The 9,752-nt window shown below is 49.2% G+C and overlaps 1 protein-coding gene across 1 annotated transcript in view; it reads left to right on the top strand.

Moving 5' to 3' along the window:
• Positions 1 to 6: 6 nt before the first annotated feature.
• Positions 7 to 9,752, top strand: part of USP35 (ubiquitin specific peptidase 35) — a 28,481-nt gene continuing 18,735 nt past the window's right edge. Inside the window, exon 1 of the mRNA XM_074932789.1 lies at positions 7 to 91. The gene's annotated coding sequence lies outside the window, so the exon portion shown is untranslated. The remainder of the gene's footprint in view (positions 92 to 9,752) is intronic.

Here is a 9,752-nt window from a genome sequence, read left to right as displayed (position 1 = left end):
CCCTGCCCCGGAGCTGCCCGCAGGACTGCGGATCGCAGCCGGCCACGCCGCAGCCTGACGGGCCCGGCCCCGGCCCCGGCCCCGGCGGGAGGTAACGCGGAGGAGGTGGGGAGGGAGGGAAGGGGGTGCGGGGGGGTGCGGTGCTAGGGAAGGGGTGCAGGAGGAGTGGTCTGGGGTCGGGATGCTCGGGAAGGGGGTGCGGGAGGGGTGTTGGGAAAGGGGTGCGGGAGGGGTGCTCGGGAAAGGGATGCGGGAGGGGTGCTCGGGAGAGGGGTGCGGGAGGGGTGCTGGGGAAAGGGGTGCGGGAGGGATGCTCGGGAAGGGGGTGCGGAAGGGGTGCTGGGGAAAGGGGTGCGGGAGGGATGCTCGGGAAGGGGGTGCGGGAGGGGTGCTGGGGAAAGGGGTGCGGGAGGGGAGCTCGGGAAAGGGGTGCGGGAGGGGAGCTCGGGAAAGGGGTGCGGGAGGGATGCTCGGGAAAGTGGTGCGGGAGGGATGCTCGGCAAGGGGGTGCGGGAGGGGTGTTGGGGAAAGGGGTGCAAGGGGTGCTCGGGGGGAAGGGATGCAGAAGGGGTAGTCAGGGAAAGGGGTGCGGAATGTGTTTTCAGGGTGAGGGATGCAGGAGGGGTGCTCTGGGGGAAGGGGTGCGGGAGGGGTAGTCAGGGAAAGGGGTGCGGAAGGAGTTTTCGGGGTGAGGGATGCAGGAGGGGTGCTCTGGGGGAAGGGGTGCGGGAGGGATGCTCGGGAAAGGGGATACAGGAGGGGTGCTCGGGAAAGAGGTGCAAGAGGGTTGCTCGGGGGAAGGGATGCAGAAGGGGTAGTAGAGAAAGGGGTGTGGAAGGGGTTCTCGGGGCAAGAGATGCAGGAGAGGTGCTCCGGGGGTCGGGATGCAGGAGGGATGCTCGGGGAAGGGGTGCAGAAGGGGTTCTCGGGGTGAAGGATGCAGGAGGGGTGCTTGTGAGGGATGTGGGAGGGATGCTCAGAGGGAGGGATGCAGGAGGGGTGCTCCGGGGTCGGGCTGCTCGCAGGGAGGGATGCTCGGGGGTCGGGAGGCAGAAGGGAAGTCTCGGGGAAGGGAGTGCAGGAGGGGTAGTCGGGGAGAGGGGTGCAGGAGGGGTGCTCCGGGGGGCAAGGGATGCAGGAGAGGTGCTCCAGGGGAAGGGATGCAAGGGGTGAGGGATGTGGGAGGAATGCTCAGAGGGAGGGATGCAGGAGGGCTGCTTCGAGGTTGGGCTGCTCGCAGGGAGGGATGCTCGGGGGTCGGGAGGCAGAAGGGAAGTCTCAGGGAAAGGGTGCAGGAGGGATGTTCAGGCGTCAGGTTGCTCGGGCATCGGCATGCTTGGAGGAAGGGGTGCAGGATGGATGCTCAGAGGAAAGAATGCTCAGTGATTGGGATGCAGGAGGGATGTTCAGGGGTCAGGATGCAGGAAGAAGCTGGGAGTAAGGGGTCCTTGGAGGCTGGGATGCAGTTGAGGCTCTCGGGAACTGCGCTGCTCAGAGGGAGGGCTGCTAAGGGGGTGCAGGAGGGATGCTTGGGAGGGCTACTCGGAGGGATACTCAGGGGTTGGGCTGTAGAAGAGGGCTTGGAGGGAGGTGTGCAGGAGAGATGCATGGAGTAAGGGCTGCTCGGAGGGTCAGGATGCAGGAAGGATGCTCGAGGGAGGGGTGCTTGGAGGGAGGGGTTCGGGAGAGAGGACCAGGATTCAAGATTCCCAGAGAGATGCTCAGAAAAAGGGATGGTCTGTGGTCAGGATGCAGGAGGGAGCCCTGGAGAACAGATGCTCGAGGGTTTGGGTGTTTGGGGGATCAGGCTACAGGGGGATGCTTGGGGGGAGAGATACAGGAGCAACACTGGCAAGTGGGTGTGTGTACATTCCCCCCGGTGCCTGCAGGGTTTTGCAAACCTGTTTACAAAGCAGCATCCTGTTATGGGAAACTGGCCAAGAGGGGTTCAGGTTTTCCTCAGGGAAGCTGACCTGGGGAGAAGCACCCAGGGATGATCCCAACTCATAGGGAGCCAAAAGACCCTTAAAAGTGAGGATCAAATTCAGAGCAGTCCAGATCCAAACCCCTTTCAGGTTAAATCTGCCTTGGCTTGGACTTTGCAGCTGTTACTGAAGGATAAAGGCAAGGTGTTGGAATATTTGCTACTTCTGTGAGGTTTTCAAAATGCTTTGGGAACTCAGCTATACCCTGCTGTATTTGTATCACGGGACTCAGAGCAGAGAAATTTCAGCTGCATGCCCTACCTCAGGCTGAAAGGATGTAGCAAGGGGCTGAGCTTTCACCTGGGGAGGGGGTTTGAGATGCCTTGGCCACCTTTGTGATGGTGTCCATAAAGTTGTGGTCTGGAGGGAAACTAAGGTCTCAGATGAGTGTCATAGCCCATTTTTCCTGAAGGCACCACCAAAAAATTGGAGATCTCTTTATCTCTAAGCAGTGAGGCAGTGTCTGATGCCAGCGTCAGCAGCGTCAGCCCTTGGTCCGGTATGCCTTGGTGCACAGGACATGGTTTTTCCTTGGACTATATCCAGGGGTTTAATTTTTATACACAGACAAAAGCAGACAGAAATCTGAAGAAAGTAGAGTGATGTTAATGCTATAAATACCTTCAAGAAAACAACCAGCTTTCCGGTGTATTCACAGTCTCTAGGGATGGTGATAGAAAGGACTCTGGTCTGAAGGTCAGCGCAGGATCTGGGCACTCCTGGTATAAAACCCTGTGGAAGCAGGGTAGCACAGCCCTGGCTGAGAGCCTGGGCTAAGGAGGAGAGCAGAAGGGTTTTGGGGGAAGAAAAGGAAGATATGTTCATCTGGGGGATGTGAGGAGGAGTGGCTGTTCTGTGGAAAACTTACCTAGCACGGGCAGGACAAAGCTTTTGGGTATCCAATGCCAAATATATTCAGAAAATTGAAAAGTAACCAGGATGGGTTATTTTTGCCAATGGTTGGTGTTGGCCTTAACCACAGATCCAGTGGTTTGTCACTGCTGGTTTGGTGGTTAGAGCAAGTCCTGCCCTATGTGCCTTTTTCTGCTGGTTTTCAAATGAAATTGGAGAGAGGAATTTAATTCCTTATGCCTTGTTTTCTGCATCCATACCAGGATGGCTGATAATATGCTAGTGATGGTTTTGAGATGCTTTATCATAAAAGGATACCAGTAGGTATTAGAGATGTGTGTATGTAGCTGTTTACTGGAGAGGAGGAACAGAGCTGGGAGGGGGAGTCTGGAGAAAGAGGATGAAATATTAGGGCCTTGGGCTTTATTTGGTATTATTGTGCTGATCGCTTTGACATCCAGCCAAAGCCTTTTTTTTTTTTTTTTTTTTTTTTTAAATATTATTTGATGACTGAGTGCCTAACAGCAAAAAGCACAGAGCAAGAGAAGAGACTGGGGGATCTGAGTGCACCAAAGGGATCAAGGAAGAAGCACTGGAGAAAAAAGAGAGCAGGGTAACTAAGGTAGATGAGTTCAGGTAGGGCAGCCAGCCCAGCACTGTTGTTTGTGAATTAAAGCCATGGTAGGTCACGTGGAGATGGCTGATAGAATTGTGTGATGTGGTCAGATGTATTTATAATGTTTTAGAGGAAAGAGGAATGATGGCATATGTGGTACTGCAGAAGAAAGGGAAAGGGTCTGCGGTGGTCTGTGGATCTAAACCATGAGCGGATTTTAGTAAAGGTGTGGACTACTGTATGGTAGATTTAAGCTGATTGCAAAGAGATGTCTTTTGGTTAGTTACACCTCTCAGAAAAGTGTGTCACCCCAGGAGGGAAACTCACTGTTCCCAAGGTAGAGCTCCTGATGTACAGCAAAGCCGTGCAAGATGCCCACAGTCCAATTGCATGACAGTGCTCAAATAAATCTTTCCTCTCCAGAGAGGACAGAAAGCTGCCGAGCAGGGTGACAGATCCTGCAGAGCCTGGGGACCACCTCCTGCTCCAAATCTGCTACTGCCTGTGGCTGAAGGGGAATCTCCATCGGTGCTGTACTAAAGGGCAGTTCTGATTCACTGCAACAGCGGACAGGAAAGCACGAAGAGCCTTGCCAGCCAAAAGCAATTAGCTCTAGTGAGTAGGAGACACACAACACAAGCGCAATCTGTCACTGGAAAGCAGTTTGGGACAGGATGCGAAGAATATGTGATCTCCTTGAAAAGAGAAGGTGAATTTGGAAAGGCAGATTATAATTACGTGAAAAAAATTTGGCCAGGCTTCTGTGTTGGCAATTTTTCCCTGTTATAACTGCAGATGGGTAGAGTCTCACTTCTGTTTCTGAAGGGACACTTAGCTGGATTTTTCTGCAGTTATTATCTCTGAGTTTCTGCCCAGATCTCACAAAAATGGACTTGATCCCCTGCTCTGCCGTGGCACTTCACTGGGTACAACTCGGATAGGAGCTGAATTGAGCAAAGTCAGGTGGAATGTTGCCATTAATATATGTGCAGGTCTGGAGAGGTTTGGCTGCTGGATGTGCCACAACCTATCGCATTTCCTTGAGCAAATGGTTTGATCTGAATGTGCCTCAATATTTCATATGGCTACAACAGCATGAATGATAACTGCCATGTTGCTTAAGTGAGATATATATTCCCTTGGGTATATTCCTATAGATAGAGTCTGTAGGCCAGTGGGCTCGATTTCAGTTGCAGCCTCCAGGCATTATTACGGTGCAAATAATATAAAAGGGAGTCTGAGGCTTTAGAAAATAATGAGTAGCTGGATGTGAAATAATTAAGAAAGAAGAGAGAAGCAGCACTTGTGTCATTGGGAGGACTCGAGGTAGAAACTACAGCATTAAGTCGCTGTTGGGGCTTGACGTATACACAGAAGATCATTGAATTGGAATCACTTACATTAATTAAGGTTATTTAGTCAGAAAAAACTAGATCTCAGCTAAATGAAGAGTATAACCAGATGTGTAAATTATACTAGATCGTGGAGAGACAGAAGTAGGAGGTGCAGTAGCATGGATGAGGGCCCAGCAGTGGCCTTTGTTTGATGATTTCCAACTCTGCAGGGCAATTGAAATTTCTTACTAACTATATAAAGGGCTTTTTAGCCTTTTAGAAAAGCAGTTACAGGGTAGTGATAAGAAGGACTATCTGTGACTGTGCGATACATGCTGGTCAGGCTCTATCTGTTGGATGTGGTAATGATGAGTTGCAGGCTGTGGTTTTCCCTCCTTGGCTGAATGAACAGGCAGGTACTTTGGACCAAAAAAATTCCCCTTTGCCTATGAATTAAGGGGGCGTTTGTTCCCTGCAGAAAACGTCATTAGGACACAATTGCTTTGATGTTCCTGGAAAACAGACCTAGAGAGGTGTGTGACAACAGGGGCTGGTCCTTATAAGAAGTTGTATACCAAGTCATGGCAAATTTTGTAGAAATTTTAGAGAACGCAGTATTTTTTGTGCAGTATTTTCTGCTCTAGCCAGGCACTGTGTGCACTCCCTTCCATCCTGCAGCAGCTCAGCATGCTGCAGGATTGAGCCCTAATTGCCTAGCTGCCTGGAGGATGCAGCAAGAATAACAGTAATGTCTTGGCTGACATAAAAGAAACCATTTCAGCAGGAGTTAAGGACAATGAAAGGTGAGTCTCGTTTCTGTACTTCCAGACCTCCAGAGAATTCAGGGAAGTAGATCATGATTTCTTCTTCTTTGTAAGTAAGAAACAAATCACTTTATTTATCAGTCTGTGTTTGGATGGTGGGATTTTCTTTTTTTCTCCTTTAGTGATATATTAACTGTACATCAAATGATATATGATGTCATTGTAGTAAATGTGCTGAATTTGTTATCAAGATTTCCTAAAGGTAACGTACATCTTGGATTTATGTTTTCAGAGCTTTGTAAGATCTGGGATGTGGGAACTAATACTGCATTCTGCAAAAGGATACTAAGGAGCCTTTACTGGAAATCTGCTGCTGGCAGGGATAGGGGAATGAATTGGTTTAGAAGTAATTGGATAGACTTCAGTTGAAATGAATCCTAATTAAAGATAAAACCCAGGCAGGAGAGAAAAATATAAGGACACCTCTGAACAGTACAGATTATGAAGATTAGACCCAAGCAAAGCCCAAGGTGACTTTTCATCCCGAGGCTGGGTTCTGGGGATTTTATTGCAGTTTACTCAGTTTGGAGAGTGAAGCTAAGCTGGTCGATGCTGCATTTTGCTGAAATTCCTTTCCCTCTCTAGTTTCTAGAGCACAATTGTGTGTCTGTCCTTGCAGGGACACATCTCATGGTCAGCAACACCTGTTGCAAATGTTGATGAAAATAATTTTATTTATGGCTTTAGATGGAATTTAAGTCTGGAGCCAGGGCTGCTCTGTTTCACAGCGCCCTTTTTATTATTTTGAGGGGGCATGAGAGGAAGCACTGTGGACCCTCGTGTGTATCTGTGAATGCAGTATGTGGTACCTAATGCCATCAACACTCGTTGATCTGCCGAGTGGAACAGAGTGTGTCTTCAGGACAGTTTTGTAGGTCTGAGCATCTGCATGACAAGGATGAGATAGGAAGACATCCTTCCCTCTTCCAAAGCACATCTAGCATATCTTCAAAAAATCGAGGATTATCTGAGAACCTACTTTCGTCCATCTCCCTTTGGTTCTTGGGATGATCTTAGAGAACATTCTCTTAGAAGCTGTGTCTGGGGACTTGCAGGAGGAGGTGGCTGGGAATGACCAGTATTCATTTACCAAGAGTAAATCATGCTTGACCTATGTGATGGTCTTTAAGGATGGAGTGGTAGATCTGTGGATGAGGGGAGAGCAGTGGATGCTGTCTTCTTTGACTTCAGTAAGGATTTTGAGATGATGTCCTGCAGCATCCTTGTGTCAAAGATACAAGAGAAACTGCAGTCTAGGTGGATGGACTGCTAACTGGGTAGGAAACTGGCTGGGACCTTTCCTTTTTAATATTTTTTTTATCAACAACCTGGAGGAGATGAAATTCACTTCATCAAATGAAGTGACACCCAACTTGGGGGAATAGTCAATACGCTTGAGGGCAGGGCTGGCATACAGGAGGGCCAGGACAGGCTGAGGCTGACAAGAACCTTGTGGAATTCAACAAGGACAAATGCTAAGTCCTGCACCTGGGATGGACTAACCCAGCATGGACTAAGCTGGTGAAGGCTGGCGACTGACTGACAGCAGCCCCTCAGTGCCTACAGGGAGGTTATTCAGGAGATGGAGACAGGCTTTTCACAGCAGTGCATGGCAGGAGAATGAGAAAAATCAGATATAAATTGGAACAAGAATTTCCAACTGGAAATAAGGAGAAACTTCCCACTGTGAGCTAATGAGGCACTGGAGCGGGTTGCCCAGGATGGTTGTGTGATCTCCATCCTGGGATATTTTCGAGACCTAAATGGACAAAGCTCTCAGCAGCTTGGTTTGATTTAATCTTTGTGCAGGGGTTGGACTGGAGACCTCCCAACGTCCCCTCCCTCCTGAATCTGTGATGTTGCTCCTGCCAAAATGTTCACTGGGGGAGCGGATCAGTTTTGCTATTTCATGGGATTTTTTTCTTTTTTTTTTATTCACTGCAAAGCTCATATTGTGTACTTTCTGTTTTATGTGAGCTACATAACAGATGGGAACGTCACAGCAGCTCTTCAGGTTAATAATTAACCCTTTGACCTTCTGGAGCACCTTTGTGTTCTCCAGGAACTCAGTTCTCTTTACAAGCAGGAATGAGCTGATCCTCCCAACTTTTCAGTGGGTTGTTATGGCTAGTGAGGAAGATGAAGTGCAGAAAGGTTGTCCCATGTCAGGAGCACTCATTATCGAAGCCTGATTATCTGAATATTTAGTCTCTTTATTTCAGAAGAGAGCCAGGTACCAGATCTCCAAGGCAGCATTCAGCTGCCCAGCAATGAAACTGTCCTTCCCCGTCCTGCAGGTCCCTGGGTTATTTATGACACACTTCCAACTTCTACAACGAATGAGACAGTGATCTTACAGACAACAGTCTCCTTCACTGCAAACCCTGATTCATTCTCCAGGCAGGTACTGGGGAGGGGAAAAAAAGTTAATATGAGATCCTTTAAATAATACCTCTCTGAAAGCATCTGGAGCTGTACTGGGGTTGAATTAGCCTTCTTAATTACTAACCTTTGACATGTGAATGATCTTTTAGTGTAGAATGCTCTTGTAGTGTAGTTTTAAGACTGGAATATTGATTATTGCATATTACAAAGCATCTCAAACGTTGTTTTAATATCGTTCTAAGATTGTAAGATATATTATAAATGTCTCCTTCTTAGAGGCTTCCTGGCTAGCATCCTTCATCCTGGCTTTGTCTGGCCCACACCCAGGGAGCAGCTTGGTGTACCCTGATACACAGCAGGAACATGGGCTTGTTTGTCCCCTCCTGCTGACACCAGGATAGTTAGAGAAGTGCAGGTGGGTCTGTGTAACCTAAAGCCCAACCTTGTACCGTAAAGTCCTTCACTGGTGAGGAGAGCATGGATCCTCCACCACCAGGTCAACTCAGGTGGTTCTCCCTGTATGTCTTCGAGGTTCTACTGTCAATATGAGACATTATGGTATTTCCTGATGAGGAAGATGGTTTGCCTTTACTGTCCCTAGATACTCTCCATTGGGACTTATTTGTCTATTGACTATGGGGTTCAAAAGTGCTGGAGCAGCTAAAAGCCCAGTCATACAGGGGACAGCAGTGGGCAACCATCACCCCCAAGAGGGGCAGCGAGGCCACCCAACACCGTGTACACCAGTGGACTGTGGTGATTTATGGGGTTAGGTCTAAAAGGTCTGTAGCCATTTTTTGACCATCCTGCCTGTGTGGTGTTTCCACACCACTGTGCCAGGCTCAGTATGGATTGCTCCAAGGAGTTAACCATGTAATGGTGAGACACGACCAAGTGAGCACTGTAGATCCTCCTCTTTCCTCCTGGTCCCTTATCTATCTGCCAGATGTCCCGGGGTGTCAGAGCTCAGGCTGTGAAGCTGCAGAGAGGAGGAGAAGGGGGTACCAGCTTGCCTGCAGGTCTGTGCTAGTCCCTGTATGGCCGAGGTGACCACTGAGCTACAGCTAGGGCAACCAATGCTCATGATTTCTGGTCTGTCTACAAGTCCCATCTGCTCTCCAGGTTGGCTTTTAGCCTTCGCTGTGGTACTTTCTGTTTGAGGTGAAAAGATATTACCTGTGGCTTTTATTCTAACCTCTTACCTCGTCCTCATTTATTACTGGTTTAATGGCAGGCTGGTCCCTCGACTTCTGCTTATGTCTTCTATCCTGTGAAAACAATGCAATAAGGAGCGTTAGCTCTGCCATAGCTTGTTCCAGGGAAGGCAGCAGTGGTGCTTGATAGGGAAAAATAGATCCAGCACACGAGCAAAGGGCTGTGTGAGTCAACAGGCAGGAGACAGAAAGGCCAAGGTGGTGCCTGGGGAGCCATTGCAGCGTAGGCTGCTGTCATCGCTGGATGGGGGGGTGGCCATGCATATATCATGGAGGTTTTTTTCATCCTGTGAGATTGTGGGGGAAGCAATGATGGGAAGAGGTGATGTTTGGTTGAGTGGGAAGGCTTTCCAGCCAAGCAGCTGTGAGCCAGAACTTGAGGTTTGTATCTGGCATGTGTTTTCCTTCTCCACCAGCTGTCTACCAGGAGAGAAGATACTCTCTGTGTCAGGTACAGGCTTGCTGCAGGGATGGGATGGTCCTTGGATGGCATCCTCAGAGGTCCCTTCTGGATGTCATCTGGGAAAACCATACTTGTGGTA

This window comes from Athene noctua, chromosome 1, assembly GCF_965140245.1.
Source record: "Athene noctua chromosome 1, bAthNoc1.hap1.1, whole genome shotgun sequence".
Classification (NCBI taxonomy): Eukaryota; Metazoa; Chordata; class Aves; order Strigiformes; family Strigidae; genus Athene; species Athene noctua.
Note: the sequence above shows the minus strand (reverse complement) of the source record. Positions and strands in the feature narration are given on the sequence as shown.